Genomic DNA, 24592 nt, shown 5'->3' on the forward strand with positions numbered 1-24592 from the left:
TGTAAATGGACTAAATGCTCCAACCAAAAGACATAGGTATCCAAATGGATAAAAGAAACACCAAGACCCATCTATTTGCTGTCTACAAAAGACTCATTTTAGACCTGAGGACACCTTCAGATTGAAAGTGAGGGGATGGAGAACTATCTATCATGCTGGTGAAAGTCAAAAGAAAGCTGGAGTAGCCATACTTATATCAGACAAACTAGACTTTAAATTAAAGACTGTAACAAGAGATGAAGAAGGGCATTATATAATAATTACAGGGTCTATCCATCAGGAAGTGCTAACAATTATAAAATGTCTATACACCAAATTCAGAAACACCCAAATATATAAAACAATTAATCATAAACATAAGCAACCTTATTGATAAGAATGTAGTAATTGCAGGGGACTTTAATATTCCACTTACAACAATCGATACAACATCTAGACAGAGAATAAATAAAGAAACAAGGGCCCTGAATGATACATTGAATCAGATAGACTTGACAGATATATTTAGAACGCTGCATCCCAAAACAACGGAATATACTTTCTTCTCGAGTGCACATGGAACATTCTCCAAGATAGATCATTTACTGGGTCACAAAACAGCCCTTCATAAGTATAAAAGAATTGAGATCATACCATGCACACTTTCAGATCACAATACTATGAAACTTGAAATCAACCACGGAAAAAGTCTGGAAAACCTCCAAAAGCAAGGAGATTAAAGAACATCCTACTAACGAATGAATGGGTCAACCAGGCAATTAGAGAAGAAATTTTCAAATATATGGAAACAAATGAAAATGAAAATACAACAATCCAAACACTTTGGGATGCAGCGAAGGCTGTCCTGAGAGGAAAATACATTGCAATCCAGCCTATCTCAAGAAACAAGAAAAATCCCAAATACAAAATCTAACAGCACACCTAAAGGAACTAAAAGCAGAACAGCAAAGACCCCAAACCCAGCAGAAGAAGAGAAATAATAAAGATCAGAGCAGAAATAAACAATATAGAATCTAAAAAAACTGTAGAGCAGATCAATGAAACCAAGAGTTGGTTTTTTGAAAAAATAAATGAAATTGATAAAACTCTAGCCAGGCTTCTCAAAAAGCAAGGGGGGATGACTCAAATAGATAAAATCATGAGAGAAAATGGAATTATTACAACCAATCCCTCAGAAATACAACCAATTATCAGGGAATGTTATGAAAAATTATATGCCAACAAACTGGACAACCTGGAAGAAATGGACAAATTCCTAAACACCCACACACTTCCAAAAATCAAACAGGAAGAAATAGAAAACTTGAACAGACCCATAACCAGCGAAGAAATTGAATTAGTTATCATCTCCCAACAAATAAGAGTCCAGGACCAGATGGCTTCCCTGGGGAATTCTACCAGACATTTAAAGCACAGATAATACCTATCCTTCTCAAGCTGTTCCAAAAAATAGAAAGGGAAGGAAAACTTCCAGACTCATTCAATGAAGCCAGCATTACTTTGCTTCCCAAACCAGACAGAGACCCAGAAAAAAAAAGAGAACTACAGGCCAATACCCCTGATGAATATGGATGCAAAAATTCTCAACAAGATACTAGCAAATCGAATTCAACAGCATATAAAAAAGAATTATTCACCATGATCAAGTGGGATTCATTCCCGGACTGCAGGGCTGGTTCAATATTCGCAAATCAATCCATGTGATACATCACATTAATAAAGGAAAAGAAACGAACCATATGATCCTGTCAATCGATGCAGAAAAAGCATTTGACAAAATAAAGCATCCTTTCTTAATAAAAAACCTCAAGAAAGTCGGGATAGAAGGAACATACTTAAACATCATAAAAGCCATTTATGAAAAGCCCACAGCTAATATCATCCTCAATGGGGAAAAACTGAGGGCTTTTTCCCTGAGATCAGGAAAACGACAGGGATGTCCACTCTCACTGCTGTTGTTTAACATAGTGTTGGAAGTTCTAGCATCAGCAATCAGACAACAAAAGGAAATCAAAGGCATCCAAATTGGCAAAGATGAAGTCAAGCTTTCACTTTTTGCAGATGACATGATACTCTACATGGAAAACCCGACAGACTCCACCAAAAGTCTACTAGAACTGATACATGAATTCAGCAAAGTGGCAGGATACAAAATTAATGGACAGAAATCAGTTGCATTTTTATACACCAATAATGAAGCAACAGAAAGACAAATAAAGAAACTGATCCCATTCACAATTTCATCAAGAATCATAAAATACCTCGGAATAAACCTAACCGAAGATGTAAAAGATCTGTATGCTGAAAACTATAGAAAGCTTACGAAGGAAATTGAAGAAGATACAAAGAAATGGAAAAACATTCCATGCTCATGGATTGCAAGAATAAATATTATTAAAATGTCAATACTACCAAAAGCTATCTACACATTCAATGCAATCAAAATTGCACCAGCATTCTTCTAGAAGCTAGAACAAGCAATCCTAAAATTTGTATGGAACCACAAAAGACCCCAAATAGCCAAAGTAATATTGAAGAAGAAAACCAGAGTGGGAGGCATCACAATCCCAGACTTTAGCCTCTACCACAAAGCTGTAATCATCAAGACAGTATGGTATTGGCACGAAAACAGATGCATAGACCAATGGAATAGAATAGAGACTCCAGAACTGGACCCACAAATGTATGGCCAACTAACCTTTGACAAAGCAGGGAAGAATATCCCATGGAAAAAAGACAGTCTCTTTAGCAAATGGTGCTGGGAGATCTGGGCAGCAACATGCAGAAGAATGAAACTAGACCACTTTCTTACACCATTCACAAAAATAAACTCAAAATGGATGAAGGACCTGAATGTGAGACAGGAAACCATCAAAACCCTAGAGGAGAAAGCAGGAAAAAACCTCTCAGATCTCAGCCGCAGCAATTTCTTACTTGACATATCTCCAAAGGCAAGGGAATTAAAAGCAAAAATGAACTATTGGGACCTCATGAAGATAAAAAGCTTCTCCACTACAAAGGAAACACTCAACAAAACTAAAAGGCAACCAATGGAATGGGAAAAGATATTTGCAAATGACATATTGGACAAAGGGCTAGTATCCAAAATCTATAAAGAGCTCACCAAACTCCACACCTGAAAAACAAATAATCCAGTGAAGAAATGGGCAGAAAACATGAATAGACACTTCTCTAAAGAAGACACCCAGATGGCCAACAGGCACATGAAAAGATGCTCAACGTCACTCCTCATCAGGGAAATACAAATCAAAACCACACTGAGATACCACCTCATGCCGGTCAGAGTGGCTAAACTGAACAACTCAGGAGACTATAGATGCTGGAGAGGATGTGGAGAAACGGGAACCCTCTTGCACTGTTGGTGGGAATGCAAACTGGTGCAGCCGCTCTGGAAAACGGTGTGGAGGTTCCTCAAACAAATTAAAACTAGATCTACCCTATGACCCAGCAATAGCATTGCTAGGAATTTACCCAAGGGATATAGGAGTACTGATGCATAGGGGCACTGGTACCCCAATGTTCATAGCAGCACTTTCAACAAAGCCTAATGATGGAAAGAGCCTAAATGTCCATCAACTGATGAATGGGTAAGGAAATTGTGGTTTTGGGGCACCTGGGTGGCTTAGTCGATTGAGCGTCCGACTTCGGCTCAGGTCATGATCTCACGGTTTGTGGGTTCAAGCTCCGCATCGGGCTCTGTGCTGACGGCTCAGAGCCTGGAGCCTGCTTCAGATTCTGTGTCTCCTTCTCTCTCTGTCCCTCCCCTGCTCGTGCTCTGTCTCTCTCTGTCTCCCTCACAAAAATAAATAAATATTAAAAATATTAAAGATTGAATTACCCTACAACCCAGCAATAGCACTACTAGGAATTTGTCCGCAGAATACGGGAGTACGGATTCATAGGGGCACACGTACCCCAATGTTTATAGAAGCACTATCAACAATAGCCAAATTATGGAAATATCCCAAATGTCCATCAACTGATGGATAAAGAAGATGTGATACACACAGACACACAATGGAATAGTACTCGGCAACAAAAAAGAATGAAATCTCACCATTTGCAACAACATGGATGGAACTAGAGGGTATTATGCTAAGTGAAATAAGCCAGGCAGAGAAAGACAGATGCCATATGTTTTCACTCATATGTGGATCCTGAGAAACTTAACAGAAGACCATGGGAGAGGGAATGAAAAAAATATATATTGTTACAAACAGAGAGGGAGGCAAACCATAGGAGACTTTTGAATACAGAGAACAAACTGAGGGTGGAAAGGAGTGGGGGGTGTGGGGGGCAAGGAAAATGGGTGATGGGCATTAAAGAGGGCCCTTGTTAGGATGAGCACTGGATGTTTTGTGCAAGTGACGAATCAAGGAAATTTGAAGCCAAGAGCACACAGTATACTCTGTATATTAGCTAACTTGACCATAAATTATATTTTTTAAAAGATGTTATTTTCTGGGTAAAAAAGTTGATTGTGGTTATTATAAAAAGTTTGGAAAATATGGAGGTAAAATAATAAATAAAAGGGAAAAAAACATCCATAATACCACCACTCAGATAATTTTAGTGCATCTCCTTCAGGAATGTTATCTCCTAGTGGGTGTGAGGGGGAGACGGTAGTTAAATTGTGATTATATTTCAAGATTTTGTATCCTGCTTTTCTTCAGTAACATACTGCGTGCCTTTCCTCATGTGAGTAAAATTCCATCACAAATCTCACATTATATAAATGTATAATACTTATTTTTATAATGTAAAAGAACAATTTACATCTTTCTATCACTGGGCTTTGAATCTACCTCTGAGTTTCTATGCTACTGTAAATATTTCTGCAATGAATATCCTTATAAATACATTTTTATGGTGATTATTTTTTAAAGATGATTTCCTAAATATCTGTGATTATTTCCTAAAGATAGAATTTACTGAGTTATAATTGTGGTATAGTAAGCTTTGTATAAAGTGTGCAACTTGGTTAGTGTTGACACATGTATACATGAATGATGCATATACGAACATATACGCCACCATGAGCAGCAATGGATAATGAACATATCCCTCGCCTCCAAATCTTTATATTCCTCCCTGTCACTTCTCCCCACCCTACTCAACCGAGTAGACAGTTTCTTGTCACTACAGATAAATTTGCTTTTCCAGGATTTTATAAAACTTAGAATGCTATAGTATGAACTTTTGGGGCTGGCTCCTATCATTCAGTGATTCACCTGTGTTGCCATTGGGATGAATATGTAGTGGTATCTCAGGGTGGTTTTAGTTTGGATTTCCCTAACGACGAATGATATTGAGCATCTTTTAATGTGTTTATTTGCCATCCCTATATCTTTGGGGGTAAAGTATCTGTTCACATTTTTCGCCCATTCAAACAATTAAGTTATAATTATTGAATTTTGATATTTGATATATAGTCTGTATATAAGACCTTTATTTGATATAAGACTTGAAAATATTGTATCCCTGTCTGTGGCTTGTCTTTTCATTCTCTTCTAGGGGCTTATAAGAGCAAAGGTTTATATATTTTTTAATTAATGTGGTAAGAACACCTAACATGAGACCTACCCTCTCAAAAAAATTTTAAGTGCATAATTCGTTATTGTTGACCGTAAGTACAAGGTGATACAGCAGATCTCTCAAAATTACTCATCTTGCTCGGCTGAAACTTTCTGCCCATTGATTAATAACTCCCAACTTCCCCTTTCCCCCAGCCCCTGGTAACCACCATTCTACTCTTTGATTTTATGAGTTTTACTATTTTAGATACCTCACACATTATTTACCTTTCTGTTTTTTCTGGCTTCTTTCACTTAGTATGATGTCCCCAAGTTTCACCCGGGGTTGTCACATCTTGCAGAATGTCCTTTAAGGCTGAGTAATATCCCATTGTATGTATACATCACATTTTCTCCATTCATTCATCTGTTGGTGAACTTTTCGGTAGTTCCCACATCTTGACTATTGTGAATAGTGCTGCAGAGGACAAAAGAGTGCCAATATCTCTTTAAGATCCTATTTCAATTCTTTTAGGAAAAAACCCAGAAGTGGGATTGTTGGATTATAAAGTACTTCTATTTTTAATTTTTTGAGGAACCTCCATACTGTTTTCCATAATCGTCGCCCTATTTTGCATTGCCTTGGCAGTGTGCAAGGATTCTAATTTCTCCACTTTCCTGACAGCTCTTGTTATCTTTCAGGTTTTGTTTGTTTATTTTTTTTTAACGTTTTATTTATTTTTGAGAGAGGGAGACAGAGTGTAAGCAGGGGGTGGGACAGAGAGAGAGGGAGACACAGAATCCAAAGCAGGCTCCAGGCTCTGAGCTGTCAGCACAGAGCCTGATGCGGGGCTCGAACCCACGAGCTGCGAGATCATGACCTGAGCCGAAGTCAGACGCTTAACTGACTGAGCCACCCAGGCGCCCCTGTTTATTTTTAATATAATGGCCACCCTGTTATACACCAACAGGTATGAGGTGATAGCCCCTGCAGTTTTGATTTATTTTTCCCTAATGATTAATGACATTGAGTTGTTTGGGGTTTTGTTTTTGTTGCTTTTTTTTTTTTTTTTTTTTTTTGACATTGAGTATTTTTTTCATACACCTGTTGGACATTGGTATGTTGTTTTGGAGAATCATCTATTCAAGTCCCCAGCCCATTTTTTTTTTTCAATCAAGTTATTAGTTGTCTTACTGTTGAGTTCTAGGAGCTCCTTAAACATTTGGGAGACCACTTATCAGATACATGGTTTACAAATATTTGCTCCTACTCCATAGTTTGCCTTTCCATTCTGTCGATTGCTCATTTTAATGTACAGAAACTCTTTAGTTTGATGTAGTCTCCCCTATTTTTGTTTTTATTGCCTGTGCTTTTGGTGTCATATCCATAACAATCAATGTCAAGACCTAGGTCCTGAAGGTTCTCCCCTATGTTTTTATCTGAGAGCTTTACAGTTTTGGATCTCACTGTTAATTCTTCAACCCATTTTGAGTTGATTTTTGTGTGTGATGTAAGAGTTCAGTTTCTTACATTTGCTCCTGGATATCCAGTTTTCCCAATACCATTCACTGAAGAGACTAAAAAGTGCTTAATTCTGATGAAGTGCAACTTAACAATTTTTTCTTTTATGGGTCATGCTTTTTGTGGTGTATCTAACAAATTGTCGTCTAACTCAGGGTCACAAAGATTTTTTTTTTTATATTTTATTCCAAAAGTTTTCTAATTTTACTTTCACATTTGGGTCTATGACCTACTTGGGGTTGTTTTTGTACATAGTATGAGGTACTGACGTTAATTTTTTTTTGCATCTGGATGTATAATTATCCCAGCACCACCTGTTGCAGAGACTAGAAAGCTTCACTAAATTGCCTTTGTAGGTTTGTCCCAAATAAGTTGTCTAAGTCTAGAGAGAGCATATATAAATGCTCTATTTATGAACTTTCCAGTCTATTCTCTGTCTATATTTGTCTATCTTTTAGCAAATAACACACTGCATCTTGGTTACTGGCACTTTATAACTAGTTTGAATGCAGGTAGTATTAAGTCCCCCCAACTTTGCATATATTTTTTGAAGCTGTTATTTTGGGCTTTTTGTATTTCCATGTGAATTTTTAGAAATAGTTTAATAAATCTCTACTCCCCAAATAGGCTTCTGGGATTTTGATTGTATTGCATTGAATCTTTAGATTACATTGGAGATCATTAACATTGTAACAATACTGAGTCTCCCAATTCATCAACATGTATATTTCCCATCTATTTAGGTCTTCTTTCATTTATTGCAACAATGTTACAGAGTTTTCAGTGACAGGTCTTTCACATCTGTCTTTTTTTTTAATTTAAAAAAATTTTTTAACTTTATTTTATTTTATTTTTGAGAGAGAGAATGTGAGCAAGTGGAGGAGGGGCAGAGAGAGAGGGATACACAGAATCCGAAGCAGGCTCCAGGCTCCGAGCTGTCAGCACAGAGCCCAATACAGGGCTTGAACTCACAAACCCTGAGATCATGACCTGACCCAACGTCGGACACTTAATTGACTGAGCCACCCAGGCGCCCCTCACATCTTTAGACTTCCAAGTATTTCATATCTGTTATGATTTTGTCAATGGCATACTTCAAAGTTTTCAATTTCTGATTTTCTTATCGCTAATGTACAGAAATACTATTGATTTTGTGTATTCATCTTGTATATTGATTCTGCAACCTTGCTAAACTCACTTATTAGTTCTGATTTCATACAACTCTACACAGAGATGACCATGTCATCTGTAAATAAAGCCAGGTTGACTTCTTTCTCAAAATATAAATGTTTATCTCTTTTTCTTGCTTTATTACACTGTATAGAAACCACAGTACAACCTTGGGTACCGTCGTAAGCATCTTTGTCTCACTCTTGATCTTAGGAGTGCAGCATTCTCTTTCCCGGCAAATATTATACTAGCTGTGGGTTTTCACAGATGTCTTTATCAGGTTGAAGAAAATTCCCTTTTGTTTCTAGTTGCTGGAGTTTTATCAGGAATAGATGTTGAATTTTGTCAAAAGCTTTTTCTGCATTGAGATGATCATATGGTTTTTCTTTTTTTGTTCTGTTAATGTGTATTAGTGCTCACTTTCTTCTGTTTATTGTTATTTTGTTAATACAGATTACATTGATTGACATTCAAATGTTAAATCAAGCTTTCCTTCCTGGGATAAACCTCATTTACTCGTGATGTATTATCCCTTTTACATATTGTTGAATTCAGTTTGCTAAAATTTTGCTCAGCATTTTTGCATGAAGTATAGTGGGGTATAGTTTTCTCATAATGTCTTATGCTGGTTTTGATATCAGGGTAACACTAGCCTTCTGGAATGAAGGCTAGAAGTGTGAGACTGGCCATAGTTTTACCTTAAATGTTTGATAGAATTTCTCAGTGAAACTAACTGAGCTGGAAGTTTTCTCTGTGGAAAAGTTTTAAACTAGATATTAAATTTCCTTAATAGCCCTGGGCTACTTAAGTTATCTACACTATCTTAAGTTTCTTCCTGGGTGACTTTAGTAGCTTGGGTCTTTAACAATTGTGTCCTTTTCGTCTAACTTACCAAATAAATTGGCATAAAGTTGTTCATAATATTATCCGTTTAATATCCTGTAGTGACTAGAATCTTTCTCATTCTTAATATTGGTAGCTCTCTTTTTTAAAATCAACTTTGAATTTTACAATAGTTTTGGGTTTATAGAAACTTGGTGAAGATAGCGCTGAGAATCCCTATCTACCTCCCCTGCTTTCCCCTATTATTAACATCTCATGTTAGTATGGTAAATTTGTCACAATTTGTGAACGAGGGCACCTGGTGGCTCAGTGGGTTAAGCATCTGACTTCAGCTCAGGCCATGATCTCACGGTTCGCGAGTTTGAGCCCCACATCGGGATCTGTACTGGACAGTGCAGAGCCTGCCTGAGATTCATTCCGTCTCCCTCTCTCTCCCCCTCCCCCACTCACACACACATGTGCTCTCTCTCTCTCTCTCTCTCTCAAAATAAATAAACTTTAAAAAATTTATAAACCAACGTTGATACATTATTATTAACTAAACTCCATACTTTACTCAAATTTCCTTTGTTTTTACCTCATATCCAGGATCCCTTCCAGGATCTCACATTCTGGTCAATCACCAAGTCTCCTTGAGCTTCTCTTGCTATGACAGTTCCTCAGATTGTCTTTGTTTTTGATGATTTCGAGAGCTTTGCGGAGTACCGAGTAAGAATTTTTTAGATCATACCTAAATTTGGGTTTGTCTGATGTTAGTCGCATGATTAGAAAGGGATTATGGGTCTGGGGAAGGAAAACCAGAGAGATAAAGTGCCATTCTTACCACATGATATCAGAGGTACACTCTATCAACATGACTTAACCCCTGTTGATGTTGACCTTGATCACCAGCTGAGGTCATATGTGTCAGGATTCTCTGCTGTGGAGTAACCCTTTTCTCCCCAGTTTCCATAGTTTACTCTTTAGAAGGAAGCGGTTCCTTCCAAAGGAATGCCACACTTAGGGAGGGGGCAGTCAGGCTCCACTTCTTTGAGGACATAATATCTACATGAATTATTTGGAATTTTTCTGCCCAGGCGATTCCTCCATTCTTCTTCATGTATTTATTCACTTTTGTATATTAGTATGGACTTGTGGATATTTATTTTATACTTCAGGTGATAATCCAGCACCTTTCAATTATTTTATTGCTCAAATGGTCCCAGTTTTGGCCATTGGAAGGTCTTTCAGCTGTGTCCCTTTGACATAGCCCCTTGAGGGTGGCAGTTTAGCACTTCCTTATTCTCTGACACTGCAAGAATCTGAAGATTCACCTTTACCCAGTCTTCTTTCTGATCAGCCAGTCTAATAATAAAACATCAAGTTCGAAAGGGGAATATTTCCAGAGTTGGTTAATATGGAGGTGAAACAAAACCAAAAACACAGACTCTTTTTCTTTTTACCATCCTTAGTATGCCGGCTTATCCTTTGGAGAGCTCCTCTAATGGTCCGCAAAAGGCTGTCATCGTTCCAGGCATCACCTCTTTACACATCCACACCAGAATCTGAAAAAACAACAACAACAACAAACATGCCCACCTCTTCTAAAAACAAAGGAAACTTCCCCATAAAATCCCTACCAGCTTTCCCCTCTGATCTCAATGGCCAAAACTGTGTCACAGGGCCATTCATAAACCAATCCCTGGGAAGGGAAAACAACTCCCTACCCTAGGTCTGAAGCCACTGCAAGGCCATCCTAATCTGAATAGCGCTGCCACACTTTGGAGGGTAATTAAAAATGGGACGCTGTTCACTTGGAATAAGGGAAGTTGGGGTAACAGCTGTATGCAAAGTAACTAACAGTGCTGTCGTGCAAGGCTATTAGAATTAGATATCTCAGAAATATGTCTCCTCTGATAGAAGAGACATCAGTCCACTGCTGGGATTTAAGCAGAAAGTGTGTGGTGGGTGGGGGTAGGGGGTCATGTAGGTTTTGCTGACGATAACTTGTGAGAGCATGAAAATGCCAGTGATTCAAAAGACTCCCTTGTATCTTTTCTTTCCCTTTCTTCCATTGTCTCTGTCATTTTATTTTTACAACTGCCCTTCCCTCCCCTCCAAATTCTTTTATGACATTTTTGGCTTGAGGCCTTTCCTCTTCTCAAAGGACCATGTAAGTTTCTAAATTACCAGCTTCCCTTCTGGGCATTAAAGAAAATAATAAGCGAAGCATCTGTAAAAGCTTTCATGAGTACAGTGAAAGAGTTTAGGTGTCTGCCCTATCTGGAAAATTTTTGATAACTTGACAAAGGTAGAGTGAGAATCAACAAAGGGGAAATTCCTTCATTCCAAACCAAGTCATGGTGCATGGGGGCTTGATGCGGGCGAAAGGGAAGGGGGAAGTTAGGCGAGTACAGAAGGGAAAAGATAAAAACAGAAAAGAAAAAGTGACCCTGTCTTCAAGATTTACAACACATAAAGTAATGAGAAAACAAAGCCACATTCCCAGTGGTGCCTTCACATCACCCTACACTCCAAATATGTTCTCTCCTTCCTGCCTTCTCCTCACCATGCTTATTATATCAGTTAGCACATGGTCAACTAGAGGTAATGGAAAAAATGTTAACTCCTAGGGATTTACTTTTTTCACATATTAGCAGTCTGGAGGGAAGCCCTTGCTGCCATTTGTTAGCTGCTCAAGTACATTAAGAACCCAGCTCTTTCTATCCTGCCACCTCGTTTACTGGCTTTTTGTCTTTGTGTCTGTTGCCTCATGGTCACAAGATGGCTACCACAGCTCCAGGAATCATGGCTGCATTCAAAGTCAGAATGCAGTAAGGCAGCCAGATAGACAGGGCTGATTTTCTTGCTTTCCATCAGGGCAATCAAAACCATTTTTTAAAAGCCCTCAACAGACTTCCCCGTTGTTTCATTGGCCAAAACTTGGTCACATGGCTGGCCCACCACTAGCTGCAAAGGGGGCAGAAAAGGTGAGTACCTAACAAACAGTATTAGCTTAGCCATGATTGGTTTCAAACCAATCACAAGTCTCTATAGAAACTAGATACACTGTGGTTCCCCCACACTTTGCTTTTCCCAGCATGCCCCACCCCCCAAATCAGAGTTCTGTTAGCAAGAAAGAAGGCAGAGAAATGGCAGGTAACCAGGTCTGCCAAACTCATTCACACATGTGCTTTTTATTCTATTCATCTCATATATAGTGGCCTCAGCAACCCCCTCATTTTACTGAAGGCCAATTCATACTTCAGGATCCCAGGTGACCTTGCCTTTAGGACTCACCCAGGACCTGCAGTCCTACCCTGAAAAGAGACCTCAGCAATGCCTCTGATCCAGTGGAAAACCCCAGGCGCTGGAGTCTGCTTTCCTGGATTTGAATTCTGGCCAAGCCTCTTTCTAGTTACAGCCTTGATTTGACCTAGGCTGTAGGTCAGTTAAGTGCCGGGCGGCTCAGTCAGTTAAGTGCCGACTTTGACTTAGGTCATGATCTACGATCTCGCAGATTGTGAGTTTGAGCCCCGCATCGGGCTCTGTTCTGTTCTGACAGCTCAGAGCCTGGAGCCTGCTTCAGATTCTGTGCTTCCCACTCTCTCCTCCCCTTCCCTGCTCGCTCTCTCTCTCTCTCTCTCAAAAATAAATAAACTAAAAAACAAAATTTTTTTAAAGAATTGATTTGAACTTCTAGGAGTGAGGACCCTTCAATTTCCTCATCTGTCCAAAGAACATGAGTACAGTGACTAGCACAAAGCTGTCTTCAATTTTTAAAAAATTGTTAGTTGGGTGGATGGATGAATGGATGGATGGGTGGATGGATGGATGATTAGATTGATGGAGGGAATGGAGGGATGGAGGGATGGAGGGATGGAGGGATGGAAGGATGGATAGTTGAGTGGGTGGATGGGTGGATGGATGGATGGATGGATCATATCCAGTCCCATAGAGCCACTAAAAAGATTAAATAAGATAGTGTAGATGAAAAGACTGAAGGATTCCTGGCACACAGTAAATGTTCATTAGCCACAAGTAGAAACCGATCATATCATTTCCCTACTTCAAAACCTTCAATAGCTTCAGTTACCCTTAGGGTAAATAGTCAGTCCAGTCTAACTGCTTGCACAGTTTGGCCCTTGGCTTGCTCTCGGGCCCCTCCCTGTCAGCTCCACTCACACTGTCTCTCGCTGGCACCTGCCCGCCTGCTCCTCCCACCTGGAACTGGATGAGCTTGTTCTTCCTTCAGGTCCTAGCCTTAGGAGTCTTTACCTCCTGGGGACCTTCATTTCTGCTCCTCTCACAAGCTATGCCAGATAAGGTTCCCAGAGCAGCAGGAACCTGGGGTAGCCAAGAACAATTTATTCAAGGAGAGTTTTCCAAAAAGCCTCTTCTCAAATCGGCACTCCCAAGGCCCCGGGCTAAACCAACGGGACTCATCTCGTTCTACATCTTGGAAAGTGGTGGGAGGCGGGGACTGCAGATCAGGCTGAGATACAGAGAGGGTTGGGACTACAAAAGACAGGCAGGTTCCTCAAAGAACCTGGCCCAAATAGAACTTGGAAAGATCCCATAATTATGTGGGAACCTACAATTTGCCAAGAGTTATAGTTGCAAGCTCCTGAGATCCCTCATTTTATAATATAGTAGTTTCTTATACTCCATACGTAGCCAAGGCTAAACTATTCATCTCTGCTTCCCTCCAGCCCCTCCTCCCTGACTCTCTATCTCTGCCCAACATGCTGTCATTCATTCTCCCAGGCATCCTTCATCCCTTACTCTTACATCACTGATTTCTGCACGGTGGTCCTCACACCATTCCCATGGCACCCCCTCCCCGACTGGCCCACTGCACATGCTCAGACCCTGTTCTCTCTCCCCTGGAACTTCTCCCCACCCAGGGCCACTCCCTGCTCCCATCCATCTTGCTCACAGAGCCTGGTTACCTTCCTAAACTACCTCTCCCATCCCCTTGCTGTCTCCTCAAGTACATTCAATGGCTCCCCATCGTCTCCCTCGTTAGGTCTCACCTTGTGCTCTGGACTCTTCCCCATGAGTGCCAGGGGACTTTTGGTCCTGTCTCTCATTTGTACTCCTCCTCTTTTGTCTTTATTTATTTTGAAACATGTCATACATTCAAAAGATTGTTCCTGAGGGATGTACAATTATTTTTATAAAGATCATGCCTGTGAAACCACCAGTCACAGTAAGACTCAGCTATGTCGGCTTTGTTAGATGGTCACTGACTTCTGTGCTCCCCATTTACCTGTTTCCCTCCTGCCTCCAAGAATGAATTTTGCCCTGACATTTGCAGGATTATTCCCTTTATTTCTTTTTTTTTTATTACTGAAGTATAACTGACCTACAATACCCTATAATATCCCCACAGTAAGTCTAGTTATCATCTGTCACTGTACAAAGTTATTAGAATATTATTGACTGTATTCCCCTGATTTCTTTATAGTTTTGCCACCTATTCTTAAATGACATGTTGTCTAGTGTTGCCAGATTCTGAATTCTCTACGGATTGTATCATCTATATTTATTGTGCTGTGACTGGATTCTTTTTTTAGGAGCTTTTTTGAGATATAATTCATATACCATGAAATTCACTCATTTGAAGTGTCTGATTCAATGGTTTCAGTATATTTAATGTATTTAAGGTAACCATCATCTCAATCAAATTTTCGGAAATTTCCTTTTCCCAACAAGAGCCCCTGTGCTCACTAGCAACCCCCTCAACCCTAGGCAATCACCAATCTGCTTCCCATCTCTGTAGATTTGCCTACTGTATTCTATTTCCTATAATAGACTCATACTCATTTGGCCTTTTGCACACTCTGTGCTGACACGACATTGGACCACTCCTCTCCCATGATGTGCCTGAACACTGGTCACTCCAGACATGGAGAGCCTTCTTGGCCATTGCTTCCCACCCAGGGCTGGCCACTTCTGCAGGACCCAACTCCGTCCTCTCTCTTCCAGGAAGCCTTTCCTCTTTTCTACTCCACTCCTGTGTGATTCTTCCCTCATCACATTCTCAAAACATGCTGCACGCGAGTTTGTTTCATAGGGTCTAGAGTCTCCCCAGCTGGACTGTCAGTTCTCTGAAGGGTCAAGGCCTTGCCTGGTTTTGTTCCCTGTTGTTCCCCAGAGTCAGCTGGGTCTGGCACAGAGGAGGAGTCCAATGGGTGTGCGCTGAGGCAACAAGAGACGGGTACGTTATTCTGCCTGAGATCATCATTATGTGTGCATAGAACCAGTACTGGAAAGAGGGAAAATCACCAAGTACAATCAGAACACAGTGTTTCCTTACCCTAAAAGGGTGGGTTCAACCCACTGGAGGGGCTGGCTCCTTCTCTGCCACCATATGAAATCTCAGGCAGGCCTCGCGGCTTCTTGCTTCTCTCAGATAATACGTTCACAATATCCAGTCCATATAATGGTCAAATTTCCATTTAACGTTAAAGTCCCTCCCTATCGGTTTGGGCCTCCTTCTGGTGGGCCCTTGGAACCATGTGGTTGGTTTCTTCTCTCTTTCACTCACCTTGCTGGCTGCACCTCTGTCCTTGCCAAAGTTAGAATCAGGGAGGGGGCAGAGGAAGCAGCCTTTGGTCACATGACTCCTGTGTGAAGCCAATTCTTTCTCTGAGCCTCCTTCCTGCCCCCCAAAACTGGGGCTATTTCCCACCTATCATGCCTGTGACTCAGGCAGAAGAGTCCCATCTAGCTGGTCACTTAAAAGCCCTCCTTTGGCCCATGGTCACATAGCAATTCCTCGAGCTTCTTTCTGCTCTGGGCCTTCTCTATGATAATCCCCCAGGGCTCTCTCTCTCACACACACACTCACCTCTGGTCCACAGTGAACATGCATCTTTGGCCTGCAGTCAGTTCAAGTGCAGGCACACAGCCCTTTTCTCTGTGGCCTCAGCCAACCTCTCACTCGTGAGAATCCACATACTCAGACTCTGGTCCCCTGAGTTACCCATTTTCCTGGGAATACCTGACAGCTGTCCAAAGGTGTTTTTGAAGTCACCCTCACAGATCGAGGAAAGAAGGTAGCAGCACCACCTCCCCCTCCATGGAGGGATAAAACTCAGTGCACACTGCCTATTTCTCTTCAAAGGAGTCCTCTAACCTCCAGCCTCTCTCTTGGCCTCTCCAGTGTTTTGTATAGGCTGCAGCTGGTGGTCAGCTGGGGCCTCAAAGCTGGCTTCCCAGTGACCTCCTTTGCAGTCCTGCCTGGGAAACCACATGCCTCGCTTTGCAATGTCATTGCTGTTGTTTCTATTGACTTGGTGCCTCAGCCAAAAAGAGAGACAAGAGTCCCATTTCAACATCCTGCGCTTCTTTTTTCTTTCAGGAGACTGTGTGCTCCTGGAGGCAGGAACTGTGCCATACACACCTTCACTGCCTTCTCCCCTCTTACCTGTGCTTAGTGGTGCCGTGCTCTAGGTATGAGGTGGTATTTTGGAGGAAGACAGAAGTGGCAGTGACCCAGCAGCATGAAGGAGTTCTGAAGAGGAAAAAGCAGGAGAGTTCAGTTCTGGGGCAATGACTCAAAGGAAGACTTTATTATTATTTTTTTGATGTCTTTTAATAGCATTACATCTAACCTTTGTTTTGTTTTTTTTTTTTAATATAATTTATTGTCAAATTGGCTAACATAGAGTGTATACAGTGCGCTCTTGGTTTTGGAGGTAGATTCCCATGGTTCATCACTTACATACAACACCCAGTGCTCATCCCAACTAGTGCCCTCCTCAATGCCCATCACCAATTCCCCCCACCCACACACACACCCCTCCACTCCCTTCCACCCTCAGTTTGTTCTCTGTATTCAAAAGTCTCTTATGGTTTGCCTCCCTCTGTTTGTAACAATATATATTTTTTTCATTCCCTCTGCCATGGTCTTCTGTTAAGTTTCTCAACTTCCACATATGAGTGAAAACATATATCTGTCTTTGTCTCACTGACTTATTTCACTTAGCATAATACCCTCCAGTTATATCCACGTTGTTGCAAATGGCAAGATTTCATTCTTTTTCATTGCCAAGTACTATTCCATTGTATGTATATATACACCACATCTTCTTTATCCATCAGTTGATGGACATTTGGCCTCTTTCCATAATTTGGCTATTGTTGATAGTGCTACTATAAACACTGGGGTACATGTGCCCCTATGAATCAGCACTCCTGTATCCCTTGGGTAAATTCCCAGTAATGCTATTGCTGGGTCATAGGGTAGTTCTCTTTTTAATTTTTTGAGGAACCTCCACTGTTTTCCAGAGCCTCTGCATCAGTTCGCATTCCCACCAACAGTGCAAGAGGGTTTCCATTTCTCCACATCCTTGCCAGCATCTGTTTCTTGAGTTGTTAATTTTAGCCACTTTGACCCGTGTGAGGTGGTATCTCAGTGTGGTTTTAATTTGGATTTCCCTGATGATGAGTGACATTGAGAATCTTTTCACGTGTCTGTTGGCCATCTGGATGTCTTCTTTGGAAAAGTGTCTATTCATGTCTTCTGCCCATTTCTTCACTGGATTATTTGTTTTTTGGGTGGTGAGTTTGGTAAATTCTTTATAGATTTTGGATACTAACCCTTTATTTGATATGTCATTTGCAAAGGTCTTTTCCCATTCCATCAGTTGCCTTTCAGCCTTGTCAATTGTTTCCTTTGTTGTGCAGAAGCTTTTTCTCTTGGTGAGGTCCCAGTAGTTCATTTTTGCTTTTAATTCCCTTGCCTTCGGAGATGTGTCAAGCAAGAAATTGCTGAGGCTGAGGTCAAAGAGGTTCTTGCCTGGTTTCTCCTCTAGGGTTTTGATGGTTTCTGGTCTCGCATTTAGGTCTTTCATTCATTTTGAGTTTATTTTGTGTATGGTGTAAGAAAGTGGTCTAGTTTCTTTTTTTTTTAATGTTTTTTATTTATTTTTGAGACAGGGGGAGACAGCATGAACAGGGGAGGGTCAGAGAGAGGGAGACACAGAATCTGAAGCAGGCTCCAGGCTCTGAGCTGTCAGCACAGAGCCTGATGCAGGGCTCGAACTCACGGACCACAAGATCATGACCTGAGCTGAAGTCGGCTGCTTAACGTTTTTTTTAACGTTTAAAAGTGGTCTAGTTTCATTCTTCTGCATGTTGCTGTCCAGTTCTCCCAGCACCATTTGTTAAAGAGATGGTCTTTTTTCCATTGGATACTCTTTCCTGCTTTGTCAAAGGTTAGTTGGCCATACATTTGTAGGTCCAATTCTGGGTTCTCTGTTCTATTCCATTGATCTATGTGTCTGTTTTTGTGCCAATATCATACTGTCTTGATGATTACAGCTTTGTGGTAGAGGCTAAAGTCTGGGATTGTGATGCCTCCTGGTTTGGTTTTCTTCGTCAATATTACTTTGGGGTCTTCTGTGGTTCCATACAAATTTTAGGATTGCTTGTTCTAGTCAAAGGGAAGACTTTAGAAATTCTATTTTTAAAAGTTGCTGAAACTTGGAAGCTGTTTTTCAGTGAAGTCAGGGACCTCTCTGGTCCAGGTGTTTCTGGCATTGAGTCAAAAACAAGTATATGACATAAGTAATGTGATAAAGCAATAGTCTCGGTAATGCTGAGAATATACAACATAGGCATGATGAGGTTTAATAGGGAGCAAAGGATCACTTTCACTGTACCTGAGTCCCTCCAATGATTTTTCTAGATAACTCTGCTCCCCTAAATCAGATCTGTCACCAACCACTTCTTCAGGACATTAGGAAATATACTAGTCCCTTTGTTTAGACCTGATGAAGGTGTATGCTCAAGCTCTTGTGCACATAGAGAAGCAGAATTTATTAGCAGACTTTCAACCATAGTTAAATTATGGAAAGAGCCTAAATTTCCATCAACTGATGAATGGATAAAGAAATTGTGTTTCATATACACCATGGAATACTACTTGGCAATGAGAAAGAATGAAATATGGCCTTTTGTAGCAACGTAGATGGAACTGGAGAGTATTATGCTGAGTGAAATAAGTCATACAGAGAAAGACAGATACCATATGTTTTCACGCTTATGTGGATCCTGAGAAACTTAACAGAAGACCATGGGGGAGGGGAAGGAGGAAAAATTTTTTAAAAGTTAGAGAGGGAGGGAGCCAAACCATAAGAGACTCTTAAAAACTGAGAATAAACTGAGGGTTGATGGGGGGTGGGAGGGAGGGGAGGGGAGGTGATGGGTATTGAGGAGGGCACCTGTTGGGATGAGCACTGGGTGTTGTATAGAAACCAATTTGACGATAAATTTCATATTAAAAAAAAGAATTTATTAGCAGGATGAAGAGCTCTCGGATAAGAAATTATGATAAAAAGTGTCACACTTCTACCTCAGCAGCGATCCTGGGTGTGACACTGAGGCTGGATCTCATCACCTTGCAGTCAGGGTATCTGTTATATCCTGAACTCACGGGCTTTCATCTGCACCCGTTTGTGTGTCAAGTATTTGTTGACATTAGGTAGGGATTCTGAGTTAAGGGGTACAAACTTCTCCCTTCTAGTAAATTCCTTGACTTAGTTTCAGCCATTAGCCTCCCAATGCCTCCCCAAACTACCAGCTCCTCTCTGTCCCCACCACAGCCCCCAATCAGGTCTTCACCATTACTCAACAAGTGAATTTGTACAAAAGAGCTTTAAAGTAGTTCATCACCTACCAGCCTTTGTTATCCAGCTTACCTTCAGTATGGGTGCCTGTGATGGGCTGAATTGTGCCCCCACCTCCCCAGCCCCCATCCATACTCGTGTGTTAAAGCCCTAACCTCCAGTACCTCAGAATGTAACTATATTTAGAGACGGGGCTTTTTCAAGAGGTTGCAAGCTAAATGAGGTTATCAGGGTAAGCCCTAATCCGATAGGACTTGTGTCCTCACAAAAAGAGGAAATTCGGACACAGACAGGCACACACCATAGAGGGAAGACCATGTGAAGACACAGGGAAAAGATAGCCATCTACAAATTAAGAAGAGAGGCTTCAGAGGAGACTGAACCTTCCAGCACCTTGATCTTGGACTTCCAGTCTCCAGGACTGTAAGAAAATAAATTTCTGTTGTTTCAGCCATCCAGTCCATAGTACTTTGTGATGGCAGCCCCAGCACATTAATGCAATGCCCACTAGCTTCCTACACGTAGGTCTGCACATTCTCCCATTTAAAACTTTGTTCTAGTTCTCAGCCTCCCCATTTCCTTTGAGAGCAGGTTCAAAGTCCTTAGCATGGCATATCTGGATCTTCCTCCAAGTCCAACCTGTCTCTCTAATGTCATCTCCTGCTGACCTATCCTAGCCCATGCCATCATTCGTAATCCCATGGCACAATAGATCATCCCAAATGTCAGAACACACTGTGCCTCGACCACCTTCCTGACTTGGCACATACTGTCACCTCTATCTGGGAATCACCCTCTCTGTACCTCCCTAGTTCTTCGAGAGATGCTTGTAATATATACAATCATTGAATTACTATGTTGTACGCCTGAACATCATGTGTTAAGTACACTTCAATAATAAAGATTTTAAAAAATAAACCTGAGGCAAAGAAATAATAATATGATAGACTGTGTAATAGTTTACCTAGTTGCTTATCATTTATTATCTTATTCCTCTAGAATATAATCACCAAAGGTCAAGTATTTTTGTCTGACTCATTGAGCGCCATGACCTTGGGCAGTAGAATAGGACTTTGTACTTGGTAGACACTTGATAAACTTTTTGATTGAATGAATGAGGTATGGAAGGAAGGAAGGAAGGAAGAGAGGAAGGAAGGAGAAGGGAAGGGAAGGGAAGAGAGAAGAGAAGAGAAGAGGTCGCTCAAATGTCACATAATCCTAATCCGTACACCCCCAAGCAGAGCCGGTCCCTCATCCTCTGTGCACCTTCCAGCACTTTCTCTATTAGTGCACTTAGGTCTTTGGGCTGTGATTGTTTGCATTGAGCTCCTTGAGACTGAGATAGTGTTTTACTCAATACAACTGTAGCACTTAGTAACTAGTGCTCAATAAATATTTGTTGAATGGCTGATGCTATATACTTATAATTTGTCTTCCCCTCCAAATTCACACACTGAAATGCTAATTCCCAGTGTGATGGTATTAGGAGATGGGGCCTTTGGGAGGCAATGAGGGTTAGATGTGCTCATGAGGGTGGGACTATGGTCTGATGGGATTAGGGCCCTTATAGGAAGAGATGACAGGCAGCTCTCTTCCTCCCTCCCTCCCTCCTTCCCCTCCTTTTCCCCTCCCTTCTCCCCTCCCCCTCTCCCACTCCATCTCTCTCTCTCTCTCCCTCCCCCTCCTTCCCTTACCCCACCTTGCCATGTGAGGACACAGCAAAAAGGTACAAACCAGAAGAGATCTGTCACTAGTAACCAAATCAGCCGGCTCCCAGCCTCCAGAACTGTGAGAAAAATAAATTGCTGGTGTGTAAGCCACCTAGTCTATAGTATCTTGTTACAGCAGCCTGAGCAGACCTAAACAGCCGGATGGCTGAATAAGTGAAGGAGACACTTTCTCCAGTTTTAAACAAGGACTCCTCCCCAGACCTGGTCATCATCCCCTTAACGTGGTGTCTGTGTGACACCCAATCACGGGCAGACCCCATCTGTCCTGTTCTTCTGACACCCATGAGCTGTCTTCAAGCCCCAGACCTTTTCCAGGTACACATTATCTGTGCTATATTCTCTTTCCACCCACTTTCTCCTTTCAGGGCTCAATAACTGCCTTCGACCTTCGCTAAAAAGTATGAAATTTATTTTTTCCACCCTGGAAACTCCTTGCTCCTTTCTTTTCCCAGGAGCCCGTTTGAGTAAATCCACCTTTCCCAACCATCTTCCTCGCCCGGGCTCTTTGCCAGTATCACCCGGGTCACACTCCGATGATTCTGTCCTGGGGAAGTGGGGCTTTGGTTGGAGGCTCAGCTCCCTCCTGAGCTGCTTTCCTTCGTGCAAACCCAGGACTCGTCAAATTCTTCTCTGGTTATGTAATCGCAATGCAATTTCCACAGGCTTTCTCCTAAAACATTTATAATGTCGTACCTTCAAGCATACATAACTCAAGGAACTTATATGAGTTTAAACACACATTAAACTGAAATAGAAACATCACCCACCTGAGACGTCGGGCATTCCATTTCGGGGTGAGCCGTTGCTCTCCTCACATGGACACAGAGAAAACCTGTCGTGTCGACAAAGGAAATGCCTGGTGGAGAACGGACGTTTTCTCACCATGTTACTGACATTTCAGTAAGCCTCTCCCAACCCCCCTCCCAGCCTCCACATGAAGGAGTCTGAGAGCTGCAGAAGTTGTAGGGCAACAAGCTGAGTGTTTGCTTACTTCCTCTCATGTTAAGGAGCCTAGAGAGGGATGCTGAAGCGTGCCAGCGCTTATAGTTAAAAAAACAAAAAAAGCGAACTTGGATTTGGAGGGAGCAGGGGAGGAGGAAAGCCTTGGAGACACATATATGCTCTGTAATAGCACTGTTCCCTAGGATAGCCTGTAGCCACATTGCAGCTATTTAAATTTAAATCATTTAAAGTTAAGTAAAGTTTTAAATGTGGTTCCTTTGTCACGTGAATCACATTTGAGGTGCTCAAGGGCCACCTGTAGTGGCTACTGTACTGGACAACGTGGATATAGATGATTTCCATCATTGCAGAAAGTTCTTTTGGGTAGCTCTGGTGTATATTGTAAGTAAAGGGTTTTTTCTTAAGTCTATTCACTTATTTTGAGAGAGAGAGAGCGCACAAGCACGGGGGAAGAGCAGAGAGACAGGAGAGAGAGAATCCCAAGCAGGCTCCTCGCTGTCAGCGCAGAGCCCCATGCAGGGCTTGATCTTGTGAACCGTGAGATCTCGACCTGAGCTGAAATCAAGAGTCAGACCGTTAATCGACTGAGCCACCCAGGCGTCCCTGTAAGTAACGTTTACATGGAATCCCAAAATGTGAAGTTCCTACAGCTGAAATGAGTGTGGGGAAAATATGGAGTGAACTTCAGTGACTGCCAGAAACATGATTTCTTTTTCATCCCTCATAGGTTCTCTGTCAACACGAGTGAAAGCAAAGAATGAAAGGCAGAGAGAAGAAAGGAAGAGCAGTCAGATGGTTATCGGTACGAAGGCGTCTCACTGCAGATCAAGAGAACCCATCGTTTTTAGAGCAAAAGAAAACCAGTGGCCAGAGGTCAGCTTGTCTGAAGTCTGGTCAGGAGGTGGCACGCACTTTCCTTTCCAACAAAAGTGGCTGCAAATGTCTCTGTGTGATCATGCAGACAAGGGTCATGGGTCATTCAGGTATTTGATGTGGCAATTTAAAAGACTTAATATGAAAGAGGAGTATGCTGTCACCTTTAAACAGCTCCTAACCCCTATTCACACAGCACTCCCTTTTCTTAAGGCCATGTCGATGACTGAGTTGTGCAATAACTTACGTGGGCGCCGTTGCTGGGGGGAAAACACACTCACGTGCCAGGGAACTGACGGCACTTGCCTAAGCCCGTCAGAAAGAAAGCCAAAGAGTCTAATCCCAAGGAATCCTTGGCATTCGGATTTCGGGGCTCATGACAGTGAATGGACACTCATGTTCTTGGCTTCACTGCTTCCCAGTCTGTCTCTCTGGGTTTTTAAACCGTTGATCTGCTTAGTAAGAGTTCACCTCTTCCTCCACGGTCACGTAGGAAGTGGCCAGTGTATTCCATCTACCACGTAGATTTTTCAAGACCTCTTAACAGCCATCCTGCGGGAATAGCCTCGACTTCTGGGCTTTACAAAACGTCTGAAGTGAGTCAGCTTTGCTGACTCCTCACTCCGTCCACCCTGTGTGGCTGGCTGGCCGAGGGGTGGGATCCTCCAAATAAATCTGGAAGCTGGAGGGCTCACGTGAAGGATTCGTATCTACTGCTTAGCAACGATGGCCTGGCAAACTGCTCCCAGTAGATGGGCAGATTGGCCCGGTGTCTGAGGCTGGTTATGGTTTGCGGTGAAACCCTCCTGTGATTCCCTCTGCCGTGAACTCCGACCGGGCGAGGGACGATGACAGGACGAGAGCCCAGCCTGGGTTCTGCATCGGTTGACTTCCCCCTCCCACGTCCCCGGCACTGTCACTCACCCTCTCACCAGAACGAGGAACAGGGAGATGTCTCGGCACCCACATCCAGGGGCTGGCAAGCCTGTTCACCAGCTGGGGCCCAGAGCATAACCACCAACTCTCCGGGATCCCTCAAGAAGGCTGTGTGCGTACCTGTGTGTGCACATACACACACGTGGACATACACACGCACACACCACATATACACACAACCTACACACACACATACACATACACATACAACATACACCATTCCCACACATGCGCACAGATACACCCATACACAGGTACACCCACTCACACACATACACACACACACACACACACACATATACACCCACTCGCCCTACACATGTACCACATGCAACATACACACTCTCATACATACATATATGTAGGTACATATATGTACACACATGCTTTTGAGAGCTCAGC

At 42.0% G+C, this 24592-nt stretch overlaps 1 long non-coding RNA gene across 2 annotated transcripts in view; it reads right to left on the reverse strand.

Annotated features, from left to right (window-relative positions):
* Positions 1 to 4629: 4629 nt before the first annotated feature.
* The window catches only part of LOC123575909, a 75201-nt gene continuing 55238 nt past the window's right edge, over positions 4630 to 24592 (reverse strand). Inside the window, exons 3-6 of one of the 2 annotated variants that reach the window (XR_006701080.1) lie at positions 22186 to 22250; positions 16484 to 16570; positions 10512 to 10613; positions 4630 to 6012 (exon numbers count right to left, since the gene is read on the reverse strand). This is a non-coding gene — a long non-coding RNA (uncharacterized LOC123575909). Of the gene's footprint in view, positions 6013 to 10511; positions 10614 to 16483; positions 16571 to 22185; positions 22374 to 24592 lie in introns of those variants that run through there. The other variant, XR_006701079.1, reaches the window with a different exon arrangement.

The sequence above is a fragment of the Leopardus geoffroyi genome, chromosome C2 (genome assembly GCF_018350155.1).
Source record: "Leopardus geoffroyi isolate Oge1 chromosome C2, O.geoffroyi_Oge1_pat1.0, whole genome shotgun sequence".
Classification (NCBI taxonomy): domain Eukaryota; kingdom Metazoa; phylum Chordata; class Mammalia; order Carnivora; family Felidae; genus Leopardus; species Leopardus geoffroyi.